Source organism: Mustela lutreola, chromosome 3 (genome assembly GCF_030435805.1).
Source record: "Mustela lutreola isolate mMusLut2 chromosome 3, mMusLut2.pri, whole genome shotgun sequence".
Classification (NCBI taxonomy): domain Eukaryota; kingdom Metazoa; phylum Chordata; class Mammalia; order Carnivora; family Mustelidae; genus Mustela; species Mustela lutreola.
In genome coordinates this window covers 199577004-199596849 of record NC_081292.1, presented here as the reverse complement: position 1 = coordinate 199596849, position 19846 = coordinate 199577004, and the positions used below count along the sequence as shown (strand labels likewise).

The following is a 19846-nucleotide window of genomic DNA, read 5'->3' as shown; positions in this document are numbered from 1 at the left end:
AGATTTGCAAATTCTCGTAGGCACATAACTTAGAGAATGAAAAGATTGTAATTTGAAAAATTACAGATTTCATTGTTTTTTTTGATGTGTGAAACCTATAAAGAAATATCAAGAGATTGTATTGCAAGACTGAAAATCCCTTGTTTAGTTTTGTTGGGGACATTGCCCTCTGTGGGTTATAACCCTGACTTAAAAGAAAAATGCAGAGTAATGCAAAAGACACTCTAATCACTGCATCTAATTACAAAGAAGAATAACACAGTAAAAAAATGTAAGTATCCTTGGGCAGGCGTGTGGTCTAGTGGTCAGAGCATGAGATTTCAAGTCGGTAGTCTAAATTTCTATTTTAAACACCACTTCTAAATTTCTCCATGACTTTGGGCATGACATGAACTTTATTTTTAAATACGAATTTGAGATTCATGCTTGATAATTATAGAGTAGTCTTTTAATCCTCTATTAGAGGTATAAATCTAACATTATAAAAAATTAACAGAGGGACAGGTGCTTTCTTGACTTCTTGGTGACAAAAAAAACCTTTCTTGAGAGAAAGTTCAGATAAATATTAATGAATTCAGAAATGTTTTCTTTGCCATTTGCCAGTAGCTTGGCTATACCCATGTGTTATTTCAAAGTTGGTTCAGGGCATTATTTAACAATGAACTCACTGATATGGTGACTAATTCTGATAGCTTTCCTCTAAATTGCTCCTTTGCTTTTGAGGAAAGAGTAGTCCTCAACGGAGCCAACGCTGCTCTTTTTATACTAATTGTTATTGTCACTCTAAGGAACTTGTACTCCACCGCGATGTGCCTGCTTTGTATTTTGTTTATGTGTAGTGTTTTTTAAGTGTTCCTCCAAGTGTAATAAGTACAGACAAATTACCATGTAAGTTTTCTTTAAACTACTGCTAGATTTCTAGGGATGAATGTAGGTAAGTGATTCGAATTCTAACATACCTCTATAAATCAATTAGCACAGTAACCTTCATGGGGAATAATTAACATTTGAATTCAAGGAATGTGACCTGACTTCTAACACTGCTCTCTCCTTCCTTGCCTCCCTTCCTCTCTTTCTTTCTTTCTTTCTTCTTTCCTTTTTTCTTTCTTTCTTGCACTGAGCTTCAGTACTCTATGAATTTTTCTGAGTACGATAATATTCTTCTCTGCTTCTTAGTCCTTGGTTTCGCTAAAAAGTATGCTTTGTCATCAGGAGAATCTACCCAGTGTAATTTGCTAGTAGCCAGTGTACAAATTGGAAACAATGAGCAAAATCAGGAATATCACAGGGTATTAGTACAGCCTGCAGGAAGGTTATACAACATGTGGCCAAAATCTCAACCTCAACAAGAGCCCTCAGTGTCTGATCTATTGCACATTTTCCAGGCAAAAAGTGGTTTTTAAAAGACAGCAATTTATCAAGATAATGCCTCATGAAAGGAAATGGAGACCATTATAAGGCAAAGTAAAACAGCTTAAGGACAAATCTTGTTTTATGTTTCCCTGATTAGAAATGCAGTGTCAGAATGCCTTGCTAAAGTACTTAAAGCACGATTATATGGTCCAAACCTCAGGTGAGAAATCAGTGTTAAAGGATCAAATCTTGACAGGGTCAGTTTGGTCGTCTGGCACTATGTAGGAGGAAAATTGGAACTGAGCTTTCATTAAATGTTTTCCTGGATGGGGGGTCTTCAAATGGAGTCCTTGTGTGAGGACTTGCAGTAGCTCTAATAGCTTCAGAGAATGTCTCTGGATTTTAACATTTATTTATGGTACGTAAAAAAAGAAAGAAATCCAACTTATAAAGATCATGAAATTAAAGTTATCTATTTTTAAGAACCTGAACATTTAGTAAAATGTTAGTAATTTCTATTTTAAATGCAGAAATTTAGTCCTGCATTAAGTCTGCAGAAGTCCCAATTTCTTGCTTGGGCCTGTTCAGTGCATCTTGCAATAAAAAACAGTAACAGGAAAGAGAGTAATTTCTTAAAAGTGGCTGCTTTAGTTATAAAACACTACATTTCCCTTTTTTTAAATCAAACTATTTGATTCTTCACCTTCCCTATGGGTTTCCAAATCCAACCCTACTTGATTTACCCACCCCTACATATACAATGGATATAGATGAAAAACAACAACAACACTTCCTGCACGTGTGATGCTGTTCCCCTGAGAAGGGTAAGGTGGGAAAATAAAATCTGTAAACCGCAGGAATAAATTCTGCTATAACAGAATTAGGGACAACAGGTCAACTTCTAGAATAGGGAATGCAGGGTTTTCACTTCATTCTCCAGAAGACGTTGTTCTAAGTATCAATTATAATGATAAACTGTAATGCTTTGACTAGCTTAGCTGATTCTTGAACTTTCTCCAAGAGTTCCTATTTCCTCTCATTAGTCCCATTTTTATCCAGCATTACAACATAATTCTTGCATTCCAATCCTAAATCTGCTAGAGTACTTTATAGGGATATAGGACATTTGGCTTGGTGCAATAGAGCCAGAAACCTGGTTGGAAACTTTGGGAAAACAGAGAGTTATTCTGTTGTCTCAATGTATGACTCATCCTATAAAATTCTGTTTGTTTTTGACATAGCAACGCTATCTCTAAGAGGTTACCATGGAATCAGAAATAATTATTTTAATGGTGGATTTATGTCATTTTCAGTGTGAGTTTATTTTAGATTTTAAGTGTGTTACAAACAATTCCTGTTTGATTGCTAACCACAAAAAGAATTTTAACAGTTGTAACTGAGAACCTATAAAAATGGCAACATATGCATTAATTATTATTAAAATATATTCTCAGTGTTGATTTATGCTTTTGAAATAATACCAAGTATAGCTTTGTTAATCTTTCCAATCATTAATATTTACATGATAGAATTTTATAAAATCTAGGAAGCAGCTCAGTGGGTTATGGATAGACATCCAGAGTCAGGCTTTTCTAACCATCCTCAATATTCACTTTCCAGTTGGTGATTTAAGGTGGTGGCCCTGGCTCTGGCTGTTGCATTCATAGTCCAGATAGTAGGAAGAAAAAAGGGGTTATTTCCCCCCAGAACAACTCATTGCTACTTGTATGACTAACATGTGATCATGATTCTTTGACATAGTCTATTCGAAATGTTTGACTCTTTCATCATCGCATTTGATTATACATTTTCTATGTTAAAAGATAATTTTCAGGAAAATGTAAAATCATGACTCTCACACCAAAGCAATCTTGAGAAAGAACAAAGCTGAAAGCCTCACACCTCCTGATTTCAAACTGAATTATAAAGCTGTGGTAATCAAAACAATATGGCATTTGCATAAAAACAGACACATAGATTAATGGAACATAATAGAGGGCCCAAAACTAAACCCATGCATATACAGTCAACTAATTTATGACAAAGGAATCAAGAATATATAAAGGAGAAATAAATGATCTCTTCAGTAAATATTATTAGGAAAAGTGGACAGCCACGTGCAGAAGAATGAAACTGGACCACTCTCTTACACCATGTGCAAAAACCAGCTTAAAATGGATTAAAGACTTGAACGTAAGACCTAAACCGTAAAACTCCTAGAAGACAACACAGGCAGTAAGCTCCTTGACAATCCATCTTAATGATGGTTTTTTTGGATTTGACACCAAAAGCAAAGGCAACATAAGCAAAAATAAACATGTTGGACTACATCAAACTGAAAATCTTCTGCACAGAAAAGGAACCCACCAACAAAATAAAAAGACAGGGGTACATGGATGAGCTCAGTTGTTAAGTGTCTGCCTTTGGCTCAGGTCATAATCCGAGGGTCCTGGGATCGAGCCCGAAGCAGGGAGCCTTCTTCTCCTTCTCCTTCTCATTTGTGTTCTCTCTTGCTATCTCTGTCACTATCTTTCTCTCTCTCTCCCAAATAAATAAAAGTAATTAATAATTAATTTAGAAAATGAAAAGATAACCTATCAAATGGGAGAAAATATTTGCAAATTATGTATCTGATAAGGGTTCAAATTCAAAATATATAAAGAACTCCTACAACTCAGTAGGAAAAAAACCTGAATGATCTAATTAAAAACATGGGCAGAGGATGTGAATAGACATTTTCCAAAGAAGACACAGAGATGGCCAACTGATACACAAAAAGATACATCATCACAATGAGATGTCACCTCGTGCCTGTTAGAATGGTTATTATCAAAAAGATAGGACAGGGTGCCTGGCTGGCTCAGTTGCTACTCTTCCTTCTGAGGTTGTGAGTTCAAGTCCTACGTTGGGTGCAGAGATTACTTAAAAATAAATTCTATATATAAAAGAAGAAAATAAATAACAGGTTTGGGAAAGGATGTGGAGGTAAGAAAACCTTTTTGCACTATTGGTAGGAATATAAATTAATGGAGCCACCATGGAAAACAGTATAGACGTTTTTCAGAAAACTGAAATTAGAACTACCATATAATCCAGCAATTCCACTTCTGGGTAATTATGTAAAGGAAACAAAAACACTAACTTGAAAAGATATCTGCACCCCTATGATCACTGCAACGTGTTTACAGTAGTTGAGATATGGAAGCAAACTAGTGTCCATTGATTGGATGAATAGATAAAGAAAATGTGGTACATTTATATAATGGAATATTATTCGGCCATAAAAAAGAAAGAAATCCCCAGGACGTCTGTGTGGTTCAGTGGGTTAAGCATCTACCTTTGGCTCAGGTCATGATCTCAGGGTCCTGGGATCAAGTCCTGCATTGGGCTCCTTGCTCAGTGGGGAGCTTGCTTCTCCCTCTGCCTGAGTTTCTCCTGCTTGTGCTCTCTCTTTCCCTCTCTAAATACAATCTTTAAAAGAAAAAAAAAAGAAGGAAATCTTTCTATTTGCAACAGCATGGATGGACCTTGACAGCATTATGCTAAGTGAAACAAATCAGACACAAACGACAAATATCTCAGTTATATGTAGACTCTAAAAAAGAGAAAAAAATTGAAGTCATAGATGCAGGTTGGTGGTTGCCAAAGATGGGGGCATAGGAGTAGGGTGAAATGAAGAAAGACGATTAAAAGGTACTTCCAGTTATAAGATATATAAGTCCTGGGATATAATGTTCAGCATTGTGACTCTAGTTAATAATAATGCCTTGTGTATTTGAAAGTTGCTAAGAGTATAGATTTCTCATTACAAGAAAAAATTTGTAACTATGAGTGGTGATGGATGTTAAATACATTTATTGTGGTGATCATTTCACAATATATACAAAAATCAAATCATTATGTTGAATACCTGAAACTAATATAATGTTCATGTCAACCACATCAATAAAAAAGTAGACACATTTAAGTGAGTTTAATCAATTTCTCTGTTTTATAATTTGCAGTATACTATGAGATTAATATAATCGCATCTATATGGTAAGATTATTCTACCTGATAGCTATTTATGCTACATTGTTTTGAAGCTTTTATTTATTTATTTGAGAGAGAGTGAGCATGAACTGGGAGAGAGGGTCAGAGGGGAGGGATAAGCCAACTCCTTGTTGAGCAGGTAACCTGCAGGGCCTTTCCAGGACCCTGGGATCATGAGTCTCGGGATCATGACCTGAGCCAAAAGTTGACACTTAACAGATTGAGTCAGCCAGGAACCCTGATTTATGCTACATTTAAAACATGTACTATGCCATAATTCTTAAAATTCAGGGTGATGGAGCCAGACATGGACTCTTTTAAGTTACCAGCTGAATGACCTTGGTGCGAATCTCAGTTTCTCTACTATAAAATAGATATAAGAAATCTATCTCAATGGACTTTTACGGAATTAAATCAACTAATAACATGTCTACATAAAAATAGACCACAATACTGGATATACAGTATACGCACAAAAAGGATTAGTTCCTCCACTACCTTAGGAAGCCAAGCTAGAGTAGAGCAGTGGCATTTCCCCCTCTCTCAATTTTTCCTTCTTTCCTGCTCTCATTCCTTCCTCCCTCCTTCTTTCTTCCTTCCTTTGTGCTTAAGAATGACTTTGGGGTTATGAAAAATGGAGATTTCTGGGCCTTATCCCTTGAAGCTGAATCCTTGGGTTTAGAGCAGAAAAGGAAGGAGGAGACTTTTGATGGAGGCTGTCCCGAGGTCCATCTTGAGGGAGGAAGTGGTTGAGGGGATAGCGCATCTGGTGATGGCAGGTGTGAGGGCAGGTGCTCTCTGATTGAGTTTGCCTTTCTTACAGACTTAACATATGGCTTAAGGCAAGCTATTTCCCTTTCTACCCCTCCTTTGGCCATCTATAAATTAGAATAGAATTTAGAGATCAAGTCTATCGCTTTGGCCCCAGGAGAGACTTCTGTAAGTTTCAAATAATAAAATAACTTATAAGTGAATAACCTGTAAAGTTAATATTTGTGAAGTAGTAACTTTTGTTAGGTTTTCAAATAATGGCCAAAGAAATGGCCAGGAGTTAAATTTTAAAAAGAGAAAATATATAAATAAACCAAGAGAAAATACATTTGACAAAAGGCATAAAATTATGTTTGGAACAAGGCAGGACAGAAATTGAAAAGGAACTGGAGACAGGCAGGATAAAGATGCAGCAAAAATAGGGGGCAGGGGGCACCTGTGTGGCTCAGTGGGTTAACCCTCTGCCTTTGGCTCAGGTCATGATCCCAGGGTCCTGGGATCGAGCCCCGCATCAGGCTCTCTGCTCAGCGGGGAGCCTGCTTCCCCCCTCTCTCTGCCTGCCGCTCTGCCTACTTGTGATTTCTCCTCTCTCTGTTAAATAAATAAATAAAATATTTAACAAAAAAAATAGGGGGCAGATTAGCAACCAAATACTAAGTCTCATGGGGAGTTGGGGAATTAATAGCTACACACTCAGAGAAGGAAGGAGTTCAGAGGAAAAGCAGCAAAAGGTACAGGCAGAAAAAGAATGAATACACAAGAGAGGAAAACTGAAGATCAAATCCAAGAAAAGGAAGGCAAGGGGGTTCCGACATTTGTCTCTTGCCTAATGATTACCTTAAAATCCACAAAAGAAAAGGCTGCTGAGGGAAAAGAACTAAGCAGAATTTCTGAAGGGAAGAGCACAGAACTTAGAAGAACCTAAAGGGCAATGTGTAGCAGGGAGATTTTATAAGTCAGCAAATGCCCACACAAGGATTTCATTGAGGGAATTTGATTATAAAGTCCCTAGAGATGATTGAAGACCCTTTCATGGACGCAGATGCCAAGATGAAAGACTGACTTTCAGAAATAGACCAATTTTTTAAAAAATTTAAAAAAGATTTGTGAAGGGAGAGAAGCTTCTGGTTGTTAATACTATTAAAATTGCATATGGTGTTTCTAAATGAACATAATACTTATAACAAACTGGTAGGAAGGGGTCACATAAATGGTAAAAATCCTGAAAACATTGAATGTGGAAAAAGAAATTATCAAAGTGTAATAAAATATCTACAACCAGGTAACTCAAGGTATTAGTCTGTGCTTGTCTTTTCTTTATTTCCTTATGTTTTTCTCTCTTTCCGTTTCAAGCAGACAGCCAGGCTTTGGATTCCCTTTGTCAGGGGAGCTTTGAAGCTATAGTTCCCTTTGTCAGGTTTAATTTCAAAGCAAAAGTTGCATATATTCAAACTCCTTCCATCTTTTGTAAAAGCTAAAAATTCATCAAAAGTATTATGGTAAGGACCCCACTGGGGAGGGGAGAAAGGGCAACCAGGGAGAAAGGTTATGAACTGTGCTAGCTGAGTTTTGAAATGTTCTACAGGGTTTCTCTGGGTGAAAAGATCGGTAGTACTTAACAACTGTTGTGCATTTAATAGCTGCCAATTGATTCAAGTTGTAGATGTAAAACTAATTTTTTTTAAGCTTTAAGAATCTAAGTTTTAGAATCTAAAAAATTCACGTTACTGTGAATTTTTTAAAATTATGAAGTAGTTCATCCTTACAAAAGAATGCATGTATATACATGTGTACATACACACATATAAAAATGTTGCGTATAAAATACTACATATGATCTAAAGAACAATGAAATAAACATCCATATGCCTACCCCCCAGTTTAAGGACAGGATCAGTACCTCGGAAGCCCTCCCAGTCACTCTGATCATCCTTATCACCTCTTCCAGAAATAACTACCTGTTTTAATTTTGTTTATTTCCTTTGCTTTCCATAATAGTTTTATCTACAAGTGAGTGTGTATATCCCTAAATCATATTCAGTTTGAGACATCTTTGAACTTATGTGATATATTTTATATTTGTCTGTAATTTGCTTTTTTGCTAACATGACATTTCTGATAATCACCTAAGTTACTGCAACTGGTTATAGTTCACTCATTTTTCACTGTCATATACTATTCCATAATTTGAATAAACAATAATTTATATACCCATCCTTCTGTTAATGGACACCTTGGTTGTTTTCAGTATATGTTTTGTATTATTATTATTATTAAGAGAGAGTACATATGCGAGGAGGGGAGAGAGGCAAAGGAAGAAGGAAAGAGAGAATCTGGAGCAGGCTCCACACCAAGCCAGGAGCCCACGGGGGGGGGGGGGACGACTTGATCCCACGATCCTGAAATCATGACCTGAGCTGAAATCAAAAGTGGGACACTTAACTGACGGAGCCATCCAGGCGCCCTGCAATGAACATTCTTAAATACATCTCTTAGTGTATGTATATAAGAAACTTTCTTGGATAAATAACTAGGAGTAGAATCACTAGATTGTAAGGTACACCAAATTGTGTTCCAAAGGACTGCATCACTTTACAATCCGTTAAACGAAGTGGCCTTCGTCCTCCCCAGACTTTTGGTACAGTCAGACTTTTTAATCATTGTACTGGGAAGTAAAAATCCTTTATAAATCATTTTCATTTATTCTTTGATGATTGGTCAATTAATTCATAAGTTCAACAGATTAAAATTCCTTAAAAAGTTAGCCCCCATTTACACACACAAAAATAAACCTTTTGAAACTATATTGACAAATTTAAGATATCTGATTATCTGAGCCACTTTACATGACTGAAAAGGCAAACAGTTCAACAAGTGAGCTCTAAGACTCGTAGCTATTGCCAGTCTAATGAATCAAACTCATACATGCATCAAACCGGGCGCTCTTAAAACATTTAAGCACTATTTACAAATTCACCAGTTCTTTTACACACTTCAAATTAAAACCTTAAGTCTAACATCAAATTATCTTAACTTTTCTGATGAAATTTCAAGGTAATATATCAAATTCTCTTTATCTTTTCAAATACAATAACAAATACAACAGCAATAATTACAAAGTTCATTCCTAATTCATTATTACTAAGAGTATGAATTATTTCATTATTACAGTGGACTTACCTAACTGTAGGGCATAATTTACAATCATAGGCAGGTGAGATCAGAGAGTCCAAACTGCTATATGGATCACTGATTAGAGATTTGTGACCACGATCAAGATCAGATGTGACATCAGGATCATTCTACCAAAGTTACGTTAATTCATGGAGTCCTCATTGGAACTTCTGTTTGCTCTGTTGATGTTCAAGTTATCTACTGCTGCTTAAAAATTCCCCCAAAACTGAGTGGCTTAAAACAACAATAATTCTATTGTATTGGATGATTTTTATAATCATAAATTCAAGCACGGAATGGCCAGGAGGCTTGTCTGCTCCATATAGCTTTGACTAGGCAGCCATTTGGGTATAGTCTGCTGATTGTTGAGAGGAGTTGGATCGTCAAAGGGTAACTCACTTGTTTTGTCTTAATGTGGACATCTAGAAGGCTGGGCTTAGGTGAGCTAATTCCCAGGGAGTTTCTCCTGCAGAGTAACCAAACTTCTTACATGGCTGCTCAGGAGGCCCAGACAGAAAGAAGTCTGTGAGCTTTTAAAAACTTAGCCTCAGAAGTTCTAGAATGTCACTTCCACCGTTTTCCATTGATTAAGGAAGTCACTAAGTGCACTAATTCAAGAAGTGAGCAATTCAACTCTACCTCTCAATGAGAGGAATGTCAAAAAATTTACAACCAGCTTCAACCCACCACAGATGTGTTCTGCTTCCTATGTGAACCGATGACCCTGTCTAATTCACACTACCCTGTAGAATTTAGTTTCCCCGAAAATCATATGTGGCTAGGTATCTTTTTGAATTTTCTAATTTTTGCTATAAACATTTTTAAAATTCCATCATCTGATCTGGGAAAATAGGAATCTGAAATTCTACCCAGGTTGCAGTTAATCTCTTAGTCCATGATGACTTAAATTAACTTCATACTCCAGCCCTACCCCCAGTCTGGCTTGTACTGATTTATTTAAATTTTGATTTTTGTTTGCCTCTCTAGTCACAATTTAAAAACCATTGTATTACATCCTTTATTGGGCAAGGTCAGAGTTGACAGACCACAGAGTGTCAGTGTCAAGTATATGCTAAGACATCAGCAGACATACAGGGAGACGGGACTGGAAACACAAGAGCTACATTCCAGCAAAAGAGGCCTATTCCCCACACAGGCCACAGAGCTCCTGGATCTAAAGCATGGGTCATGGGCTGGGCAATGATTATTTCAGTAGTAAACATGATGAGCCCATAACTTAAATTGAGTTTTCTGGAGGAATCTCTGTGGTAGTGGCTTCTGTATAATTCTGGGGGGGAGAAGGGTTGGGAGCCCAATAATGATCGAGAATGTATTACTCTCCAACTTTATTAATTTGAGGCTCAGGGTTAAATTGAAATTGGCTTAAAACAACAGTGTGGTATTTTCTGCAGACGTGATATAGTGTATACAGATTCACGCTGGGTTCAGCTGGAGCGCTAATACTAATTCCCAATCCTTTTACTATTCCTTGGTGAAAATTCCCTCTCTCATTCCACCTGCCATCTCAAGTAGCTAGCACTAACTTCCGCCATTCTCCTCGGGGCCCCAACTCTGACGTTCTCAACCGATGGCCTTGTTTCCTTCTTCACAGATTTCCTGTTCATCTGTCTCTCAAACTGACCTATGCCATATGCATTCTTCCCTCCAGTGTCAGAGAAAGAAGTGTTCCTGTGTTAGCCGGAGTCAGCTACTCTTTTTTGAGGATGATTACCCTCCTGCCTTCTTTATCACCTACACTATCTCTGCTCTCAATTTCTCTGATATGTTAGCTTCACCTATAAACTAGTGAAACATTTTCCAGTCTTAACAAAAATTGTTCAGTTCCTAGTTCCCCTCTAGCTAGTCTGCTTCACCTCTCTCACTTTCATTGTCAAGTTTCCAAAAATACTTATACTAGACTATTCCACATCTTTAATGTATTCTCCAGCTTACTGTGACCTGGCTTCTGACTTCCCTACTTATGGTAAAATATCTCTCACCAACATATCAAATCCCAAGTTTGGATTCCTTTCAACAGTTTTCAGCACTGCTTTCTATGTTGTAAACTAAACCTTCCTTAAAGATCTCCCCTTCCTCACCTGTCTTAAGGAATTCCTATCACTCTGATCATTCATTGGGCAGGTTTCATCTTTGAATGCTCTTCCTAGAAATAATTCTTACACGTCCTTCAGGGATCTGATCTTAACCAACGCTGTTTCCACTTATCCAACACTGACTATTTCCTTGGGCCACCTTATATGCCTGAAATGTTTACATCCTAAATAGCCTATGCCTTCTCCTTTGAGGCCCAGATCAATATATTCAAGTTAAACTCTGCAAGAGGCCGAGATAAGCATGATGGGAGGACAACCTACCTCAGATCGTCAAGTCAGGGAGCACTTTTTTAGAGAAGTGTAAGTTGAAACCTGAAAAAATTAAGAGCTAGTCAAAGCAAGAGTGGGGGGTGTGGAAAGAGGGGGAGTGAATTAGGCAGAGAAAGGCCAACAGCAGGAAGGTGCAAAGATTTGGGTTGTTCTAGGAAGTATGGCTGAAACACCAAGGGCGAAAGAGAAAACAGAAATGGGTTTCCTCATACTGAACCTGCTTTCCCAAACAGTGCAGAGTTAGCCCGCTCACCCAGCACAGTGCCGCAGAGGGCCAGACCAGGACCCGCTCACCCAGCACAGTGCCGCAGAGGGCCAGACCAGGACCCGCTCACCCAGCACAGTGCCGCAGAGGGCCAGACCAGGACCCGCTCACCCAGCACAGTGCCGCAGAGGGCCAGACCAGGACCCGCTCACCCAGCACAGTGCCGCAGAGGGCCAGACCAGGACCCGCTCACCCAGCACAGTGCCGCAGAGGGCCAGACCAGGACCCGCTCACCCAGCACAGTGCGGCAGAGGGCCAGACCAGGACCCGCTCACCCAGCACAGTGCCGCAGAGGGCCAGACCAGGACCCGCTCACCCAGCACAGTGCCGCAGAGGGCCAGACCAGGACCCGCTCACCCAGCACAGTGCCGCAGAGGGCCAGACCAGGACCCGCTCACCCAGCACAGTGCCGCAGAGGGCCAGACCAGGACCCGCTCACCCAGCACAGTGCCGCAGAGGGCCAGACCAGGACCCGCTCACCCAGCACAGTGCCGCAGAGGGCCAGACCAGGACCCTTCCCATGTTTGCACAGGGCAGAGCCTGCGTGTGGGGGGCCCAGGGGGACATGGGCTCTTTGTAGGCAGGATTATCACACAGGAGGCGAGGGAAAAGTTGAGCTGAGCACACCCAGTATGTTCTTCACAAATTTTCCAATCAGACAAGTTTCTCTACCTCTCCAGGCAAAATGGATAAAGAAGCAAAGATAGGTGTTATCAAAGGAGTCATCCTAATAACCAGCCATAGAATTTAAGCCAGACAAAAAAGTAGAGGGAAAAGGGGATGGAATGATAATGAAAATGGGTGGGGTCAAGGTACTGGGAGTCTCCCCTAAACTGACAAAGCGTGGCTGTGGGAGTTCTACAGAAAAAGGGCGGAAAAGGAAGGATAAAAGGACAATGGCCCAAAGCCAGATTATCTGCCGCCCGGATTTCAGTAGTACCAAACTTTGGTTCTGGCAGATTCGAGAAATGGCGGGGGTGGTGCCCCTGTTATGGAATGGAGGAAGAGGTTTTGGAGGTGAGAAGACCCAGGAATGGGAAAAGCGGGTAGAGAATGAATTAGCCACATAAATGACGGAGTTCTAAGGATGACATAGAAGGAGGCGAAGAGAAAGACTGAACCAAAAGCTAAAGTCTTCTGTGGTTGAGATGGGAATGAGCGCATTAAACGTTGGTGATGGGGGGAACAAGTGCGGATGAGTTTTGAAGAAAGAGAAGAAGGGCATGAAGTGTTTTGAAAGAAGGTAGGGAGGCAAAGCCATCTACTCCACCTCTTAACCCCAAGGTGCTTCGGGTGCGAGAGAAGAAAAACAAAACCAAAAAGCCAGCTTCCACATGGGCAGGCTGCAAATACAGCGAGGACCTCAGAGCGGAAGCAGCTTTGGGTTAAGGGAAGGAACCATTGGAACCAGAGGCTGAGGCTGCAGGGCAGTTTGCTGATGGCCCCGTAAGATATGCCGGAGGGCGTTTGGAAGACCACAGGGCAATTTGGGAGTTAAGGAAGGGGTAAGCTTGGTCTATTTGCACAAAATACAATGTAAACAGTAGTCCCAGAGTATGGCATCTTGAGGGCCCTGAGGACAGTAACTGGAGCAATATGGGAGGGGGGCCTTTGGGGGAAGTTTGGCCCAAACAGAGATAAACAGAGGTGAACAGAGATGGGAGATGTAATAGAACTATTTTTTTAAGTCTATTTTTTTTTTTTTTTTTTTTTTTGAGGATTCTAGTTATTTGGGAGAGAAAGAGCATGAGCAGGAGGCAGGGGGAAGCAGAGGAAGAGGGAAAAGCAGACTTCTCACTCAGTGGGGAGCCTGACTCAGGCTCGATCCCAAGACCCTGAGATCATGACCTGAGCTGAAAGCAGACCCTTAACCGACTGAGCCACCCAGGCACTCCTCTTTCTTGTGGTCTCTTAAAGCGGGGGTGGGATTTTGATTCTAACTTGAAGTTATCCGTTTCTTTCTGGTAATGCAGCTTTGGTAAGGTTTCATAATGGCTTTCCCAAGAGGGACTAAATCCTGATACTCTCACCTTCTATTTTTCAAGTTAATCCTCTTGTCACTGCATTAGGTGAGGAACCTTTCCTTTTCCCTGGGCTTCTGCAGAAACCAACATCATTGCTGGCCCTGGGCCACCTTTTGAGTTCTTTGTTTTGCCAGCATGTCAAGGTACATGGCATCTTCTACCCAGGCCGTGCTTCCTCACCCGTGCATGCCTTTGTGTTTGCTCTCTTCCCTGACATTGTCCTTACTCTTCTCCTTTGCCAGATAACAATAAATCGTATTCCTATTTCGAGACTGAATTTGAGCACAGTCTTTGATGCCTTTCCTGACCACCCCCACTATGATCTCACAAACACTACTGTTCCTCACTTGTGACTCTGATACCTTGAAGAACTAATTTATATTTGTCTTCCCAGTTATGCTGTAAATTCCTTGGGCCAAGAGTTATTTCCTACACATATTTTTATCCATAGTGCTTCATACATAGTAAGTTCTCATTAAGAATGTTGAATGGACGGTATAGTTCATCAAATAACCCATCTGTCTAGTGTGCTTTATACCAGAGTATCTCTCAGTATTTTTCCTTTCCCTTTTTCATTAACATCAAAGGAAGTTGGTCCCCTGATTTCCTGTCCTGTTCAGTCACAAATCTCTTACCCCCAGCTCCTCTGAAAGACGCCATTAACTCTTCCATTTCCTCCTTTATGTCCTCATGCTCTTTTCAACTGGCTTTTTCCCCTCTGTCCTCAAGCATATTCAGGTTTTAATTTTTCACCCATGATATCAACACCTCAACTCTGCTGCTCCTTGTGGATACTTCCTTGTTGCTGTCATATTTTCCCACTAATGTGAGTGGCAAAAGCATCTCTCTATTTTTCTGCTTGTGCAGAAGCAGCTTTCAAGACTGCACAAAGTCACACACAAAAATAAACAAACAAAAATTACAAACCTTAAGGAAGAAAGGAAGTAATTTCCTAATATCCCATAATTTGACAAGGCTAATGTGTGAAAGAAAGGCCCAATTTTAGAAATAAGTGCTTGATTTGGCCCATTTAACATTTTGTTTTATTTTTGTAAGATTTTTATTTATTTATTTGACAGAGATGGATCACAAGTAGGCAGAGAGGCAGGCAGAGGGAGAGAGAGATAGGGAAGCAGGCTCCCTGCTGCACAGAAAGCCTGATGCGGGGCTCGGTCCCAGGACCATAAGATCATGACCTGAGCCGAAGGCAGAGGCTTAACCCACTGAGCCACCCAGGCGCCCCTCATTTAACCTTTTAGATAGGCTACCTTCTTTCTCAGGCTGTGACTTGTAGGTGGTGTTTTTGTTCCTCCAGGCTCATATATTAAGTCCAGAGGATCGAGAGTTCTAATCTTTGACTGATGACACTTTGCGAATCTGATGAAAGGTATATGCACCCCTCACTCCGGGAAAAATAAATGCATATTGTCACTTTCTGCTTTAGTGTCAGAGGCTCACAGATCTTTTGAAGTCCAACCGTGGATCCAGTTTTGAATTCGGTTTAAAATACCAGTTATTAGAGATGGTTTAAAGGTTTCTTTTTTTTATCTTTATTTTCTAACTTCCCTAACGGTGAACTCATCTGAGACTGACAGACTTTGAGTTCGGAGTGGCTGCCATAGGAGACACTCAGTTTTCCCATCTGTAAAATGGGGTAATTAATATGTTTTTTTAAAGTTTTTATTTATTTGACAGAGAGAGAGAGAGAGATCACAAGTAGGCAGAGAGGCAGGCAGAGAGAGAGAGAGGGGAGGAAGCAGGTTCCCTGCGGAGCAGAGATCCCGACTTGGGGCTCTATCCTAGGACCCTGGGATCATGACCTGAGCTGAAGGCAGAGGCTTTAACCCACTGAGCCACCCAGGTGCCCCTGGAGTAATTAATATTAATCAGTCATTATGTTGCACGGATTAATACTTGCAAAGTCCTAATAATTGTGATTTTTCTAAGCTCCCTTTGGATCATCTGTTATTTAGGTTGTACTTTTCTTCTCTAGATGAAAGCAGATACAATGCTACAGCTGCTTCTTCAGCTATTCTGGTGTGATTTTTTTTTTTTTTTTTTTTTTTTTTTTTTGTGAAGGAACACCTGCTTAGAATGTACCTAAGGAGTTATTTCTTTGTTTTTTGATAATTAAAGCACTGCTATGGAGATGGCTGACATCTGGATTCACTTTTAAAGACTTTGCTGTGTTTTCCTGGCTCCTGGGAGATTCATGAACTATAATGCATTCGATGGAAATGTGGTGATGTGCTTCAGTTTGCAACAGCAATTTTGCTCTTGCTTTGTTATTTCCCCACTGCAACGAGTGAGAGCTGCCACTCTGTTACTGCTGCTAAGAGATTAAGGGAACTGAGCTGAGCTCCAGAAATTTAATACGCCATATAATGCCTGATTTACTTTGATTCTGGCTTTGACTTGAATTGATAAACTCACTTGGGACTGCTCAGCAGAATCAACACCTAGGGATTACATTTTTTAAAAATAAACTCGTTCTGAAATAGTTTCTTCTGGGGGGAGCATGAAAATCTAGCTCTCTTACCTATTTCCAACATTTACAGGGGAACAAAAACTTGGCAGAAGTATTCTAATATTACGATTTCGCCCAAAGTTATATTCCTTAATCTCCACTCAATTACAGCTCATTAAATTTTTCTAAGATTTCCTTCCCAGAACTATGTACTTTTGTTTCAGGCGGTTATAAATTACACCGTTACTTTCTCTACCTTGATATTCTTCTTGGCCTGTCACTCACAGGTAGTCACGCCAGCGGAGACACGTGGATCAGTCAGGGCTCCCAGCTGCAAAGGACATAAACCAATTCTGGCTGAGTAAGCAGAAAAGTTTAAAAGGAGATGGACAAACTCAAGAGAATCTCTGGGAGGTTGGAGGGACAGGTATGGAACTCGGCTTCTGGGAGTGATGCTCACTAGCGACCCGTGGGAGGGGCCCTGTAAGGTCACGCCCACTACTAACTTTTACTCCCACAAACACTAAAAGCAATTGCTGCCAATGCCACTGCCCACCAAGGCCACTTCCATGCTACGAATTTAACCTTGCAGGCACGTCTACCAGAAAATGTCAGATGCCCTTGCCAGCAAATTGGTTTCCAAGCACAATTTTTCCTTCCTCAAGCTATTCACTTCCACGCAAAGTCTTATGCAGGTGTGCTGAATGTTGAAGGCTGGGTCCTGTGTCTGCAACATAGCTGTTAAGAGCCTCTTTTTCAGAGCTTACCTTGGGGAAGCAGCGCTTACATTAAGATTGGGGATTCCCTAAATGTAGCAAGTATTTTCAAAACAACCTGGACAGCCAGAAAATATGAAAATAGTTTCTACAGGAGAGAATTAATATTTTGAGAATATATACTAAGAGCCAGATGCTTTAAATAGATTACTTAATCTTCAACAAAATAGATATTTTAACCCTATTTTATTTTTTATTTTTTAATTTTTTAAAAAGATCTTATTTATTTATTATTGCAGAGAGAGAGAGAGAAGAGAGAGAGAAAGACAGCGCACAAGTGGGGGAGCAGCAGGAAGAGGGAGAAGCAGGCCCCCTGCTGACCAAGCAGCCCAATGCAGGACCGATCTCAGGACCCTGGATCATGACCTGAGCCAAAGACAGACACTTAACTGAGTCACCCAGGTGCCCTATTTTATTATCATCATGTGACAGCAAGTCCAAAAAACATCAGCAATAAAATATTCCTTCTTAAATAAAAAAATTTCCTTCTTGCTGAAGTGAACTGTTTCCTACTCCTTGGTACACCAGTATATATAAGAAGCCTCCAACTTCATTTCCAAGGTTTAAAAAAAAGAAGTTTGTTTAGAAATTCTCATTGAAGTGCCTTAAACAGTTTCATTTCCCTAGAATAGTCCATAAAGAAAAAGAAATAGACAATTTAACACATGATGTACATGAGTACCTATCTTTCAGTATTATTTCTAAGGAAACAATGAGTTCTACTTTTCATTTTAGAAGTACATCTCTCCCTTCTCACTGCCCCCCACCCCCAAAGAAGTATATCTCTTGAGCTTTGCAGTGTGAGCAGAGGCTCTTTTACCCTCTAGTAGCACCAGAAGCTCTAATAATAAGGCAGAGCCTCCTTGGAGAGTCCCTTTCGTAGCTGTCTTGGCAAAGTGGTTCTTGGTGTTAAGAAAGGAAGGAGATGCATCCTAGTAATTTATATAGTGGCGTGGGAGGAAGTACTTCTTTGCATTGGCATGAGGAAGACATTGTTTAAATGAATCCCCGGCTACAGAGAATTTGAGATCTTGAAGAATTGCTTTACCCATCATCAAGTCTTACAAATTCTGTCTCCTAAATATCGCTCCCGTAAGTTCTCTCCCCATCTTGGCCTGTTCAGACGCTAATGCTATTTGATGGAGACTGTCCAGCGTTCTGCTAGATGCTCTCCCTTCCTGTCCTCTGTCTCAGCAAATTCCAATCTATTATTCACACGACTGTCAGAGTGACCCATCTAAGCATGAGTGAGAGCACATGCTTTCCTTGCTTAAAACCTTTCCTGACTTCCATGTCCTTCAGGAGATGCCATGCAAACTCCTTTGCAAGACTCAGAAATGCCTTTAAGATATAGCCCTTCCCTGCATGTTTGGCTTCATCCTTTGTCGTTCTTTAACTCAAACGCTGTAGGATATCTAATCCGAACTGCCTGCACTCCAAATGTGATGCTGTCTTAAGCCTCCTGCTCTGCCATATGTTGCTCATTCAGCAGCCTACCTCCTTCTACGCGCTGACCTCCGGTAAGTCTTCTCTCTTTTCCAGATTCAAACGACATTAAGTTCTCCATACCCTGTGCTCCATCCCGCAGTACTAGAGGCTTGCTTTCATATTAGAATGTAAATTACAGAAAAATAATTGCATTCTTGTCTGGCTTCTCTTACTAGACTCTACTTTTTTTTTTTTTTTTTTTTAAGCAGTGGCTATGTCTTTTATCTTTGCCACCCCTGCGTTTAGTGAAGTTTTTGGTATAGATATCATATACTCAAAACATTTTTTTAAAAAAATGCATGCCAGACTCAACACAGTATGCAAGCCGTCAAGGTGGTAGCAGTCTAGTAGTTAGGACAGGTCAGATTCATGTAACTAAAACACAAGGCAGGAGATGTGCCACCACCAGAGTTCAAAGGAAATGCTTCGGTGACGTTAAGGAGAGAGCTCCCAGTTCCGGTTTCAGGGGGTGCGTGTGTACAAAACTAAGGAGAAGCAGGGGAGAAGATGACATTTTAAATGGACTCTGATGGGGGAATTTTAATACTTGGAGCTGCATCAAGTGTAAGGACTAGGTTAGGTTACATACCGATACAGTAAAGCAGGGGGTGTCACACCAGATCACACAGTAGTCCCACCAAGCGTGTAAGAGAATACAGGAAAAAAGCTGGAGAGGTAGTTTAGACTTTACATGCTGGCTAAGGAGTCAGTAATTAATTTAGAAGGCAACTGTAGTGTAATTAAAGGCAGCAATTAGCAGAAGAAAACTATTACAGCAACTGTAATATTCTGAGTGAGGAGTTACAAGGTCACCTTTGGCAGATAGTATAGTATAGACAAGCAGACAGATCTGGGACACTTATTGGTGACATGATCTTGAACATGTTATTTAAATTAACAAACCCCAAATTTCCTAATTTATTTTAAAAGAATGCTGCAATTAAATTTATGTAAAGAGATTAGCACAGAGCTTGGCATGTACCAAGTGCTTGAATTAATCAGTGATAGTTCAGCTGCCACTGATAAAAATTCAAGTCAAATCAACATAAGTAAGTAAGGGAAATTATTAAGAGGCTAGTGACAAGATTAGTGGAACAGAATAGAGAGCTCGG

At 40.0% G+C, this 19846-nt stretch overlaps 1 long non-coding RNA gene across 1 annotated transcript in view; it reads right to left on the bottom strand.

Moving 5' to 3' along the window:
• Window positions 1-16849, bottom strand: part of LOC131827603 (uncharacterized) — a 29571-nt gene extending 12722 nt beyond the window's left edge. Inside the window, exon 1 of the long non-coding RNA XR_009352072.1 lies at window positions 16727-16849. This is a non-coding gene — a long non-coding RNA (uncharacterized LOC131827603). The remainder of the gene's footprint in view (window positions 1-16726) is intronic.
• Window positions 16850-19846: the final 2997 nt, after the last annotated feature.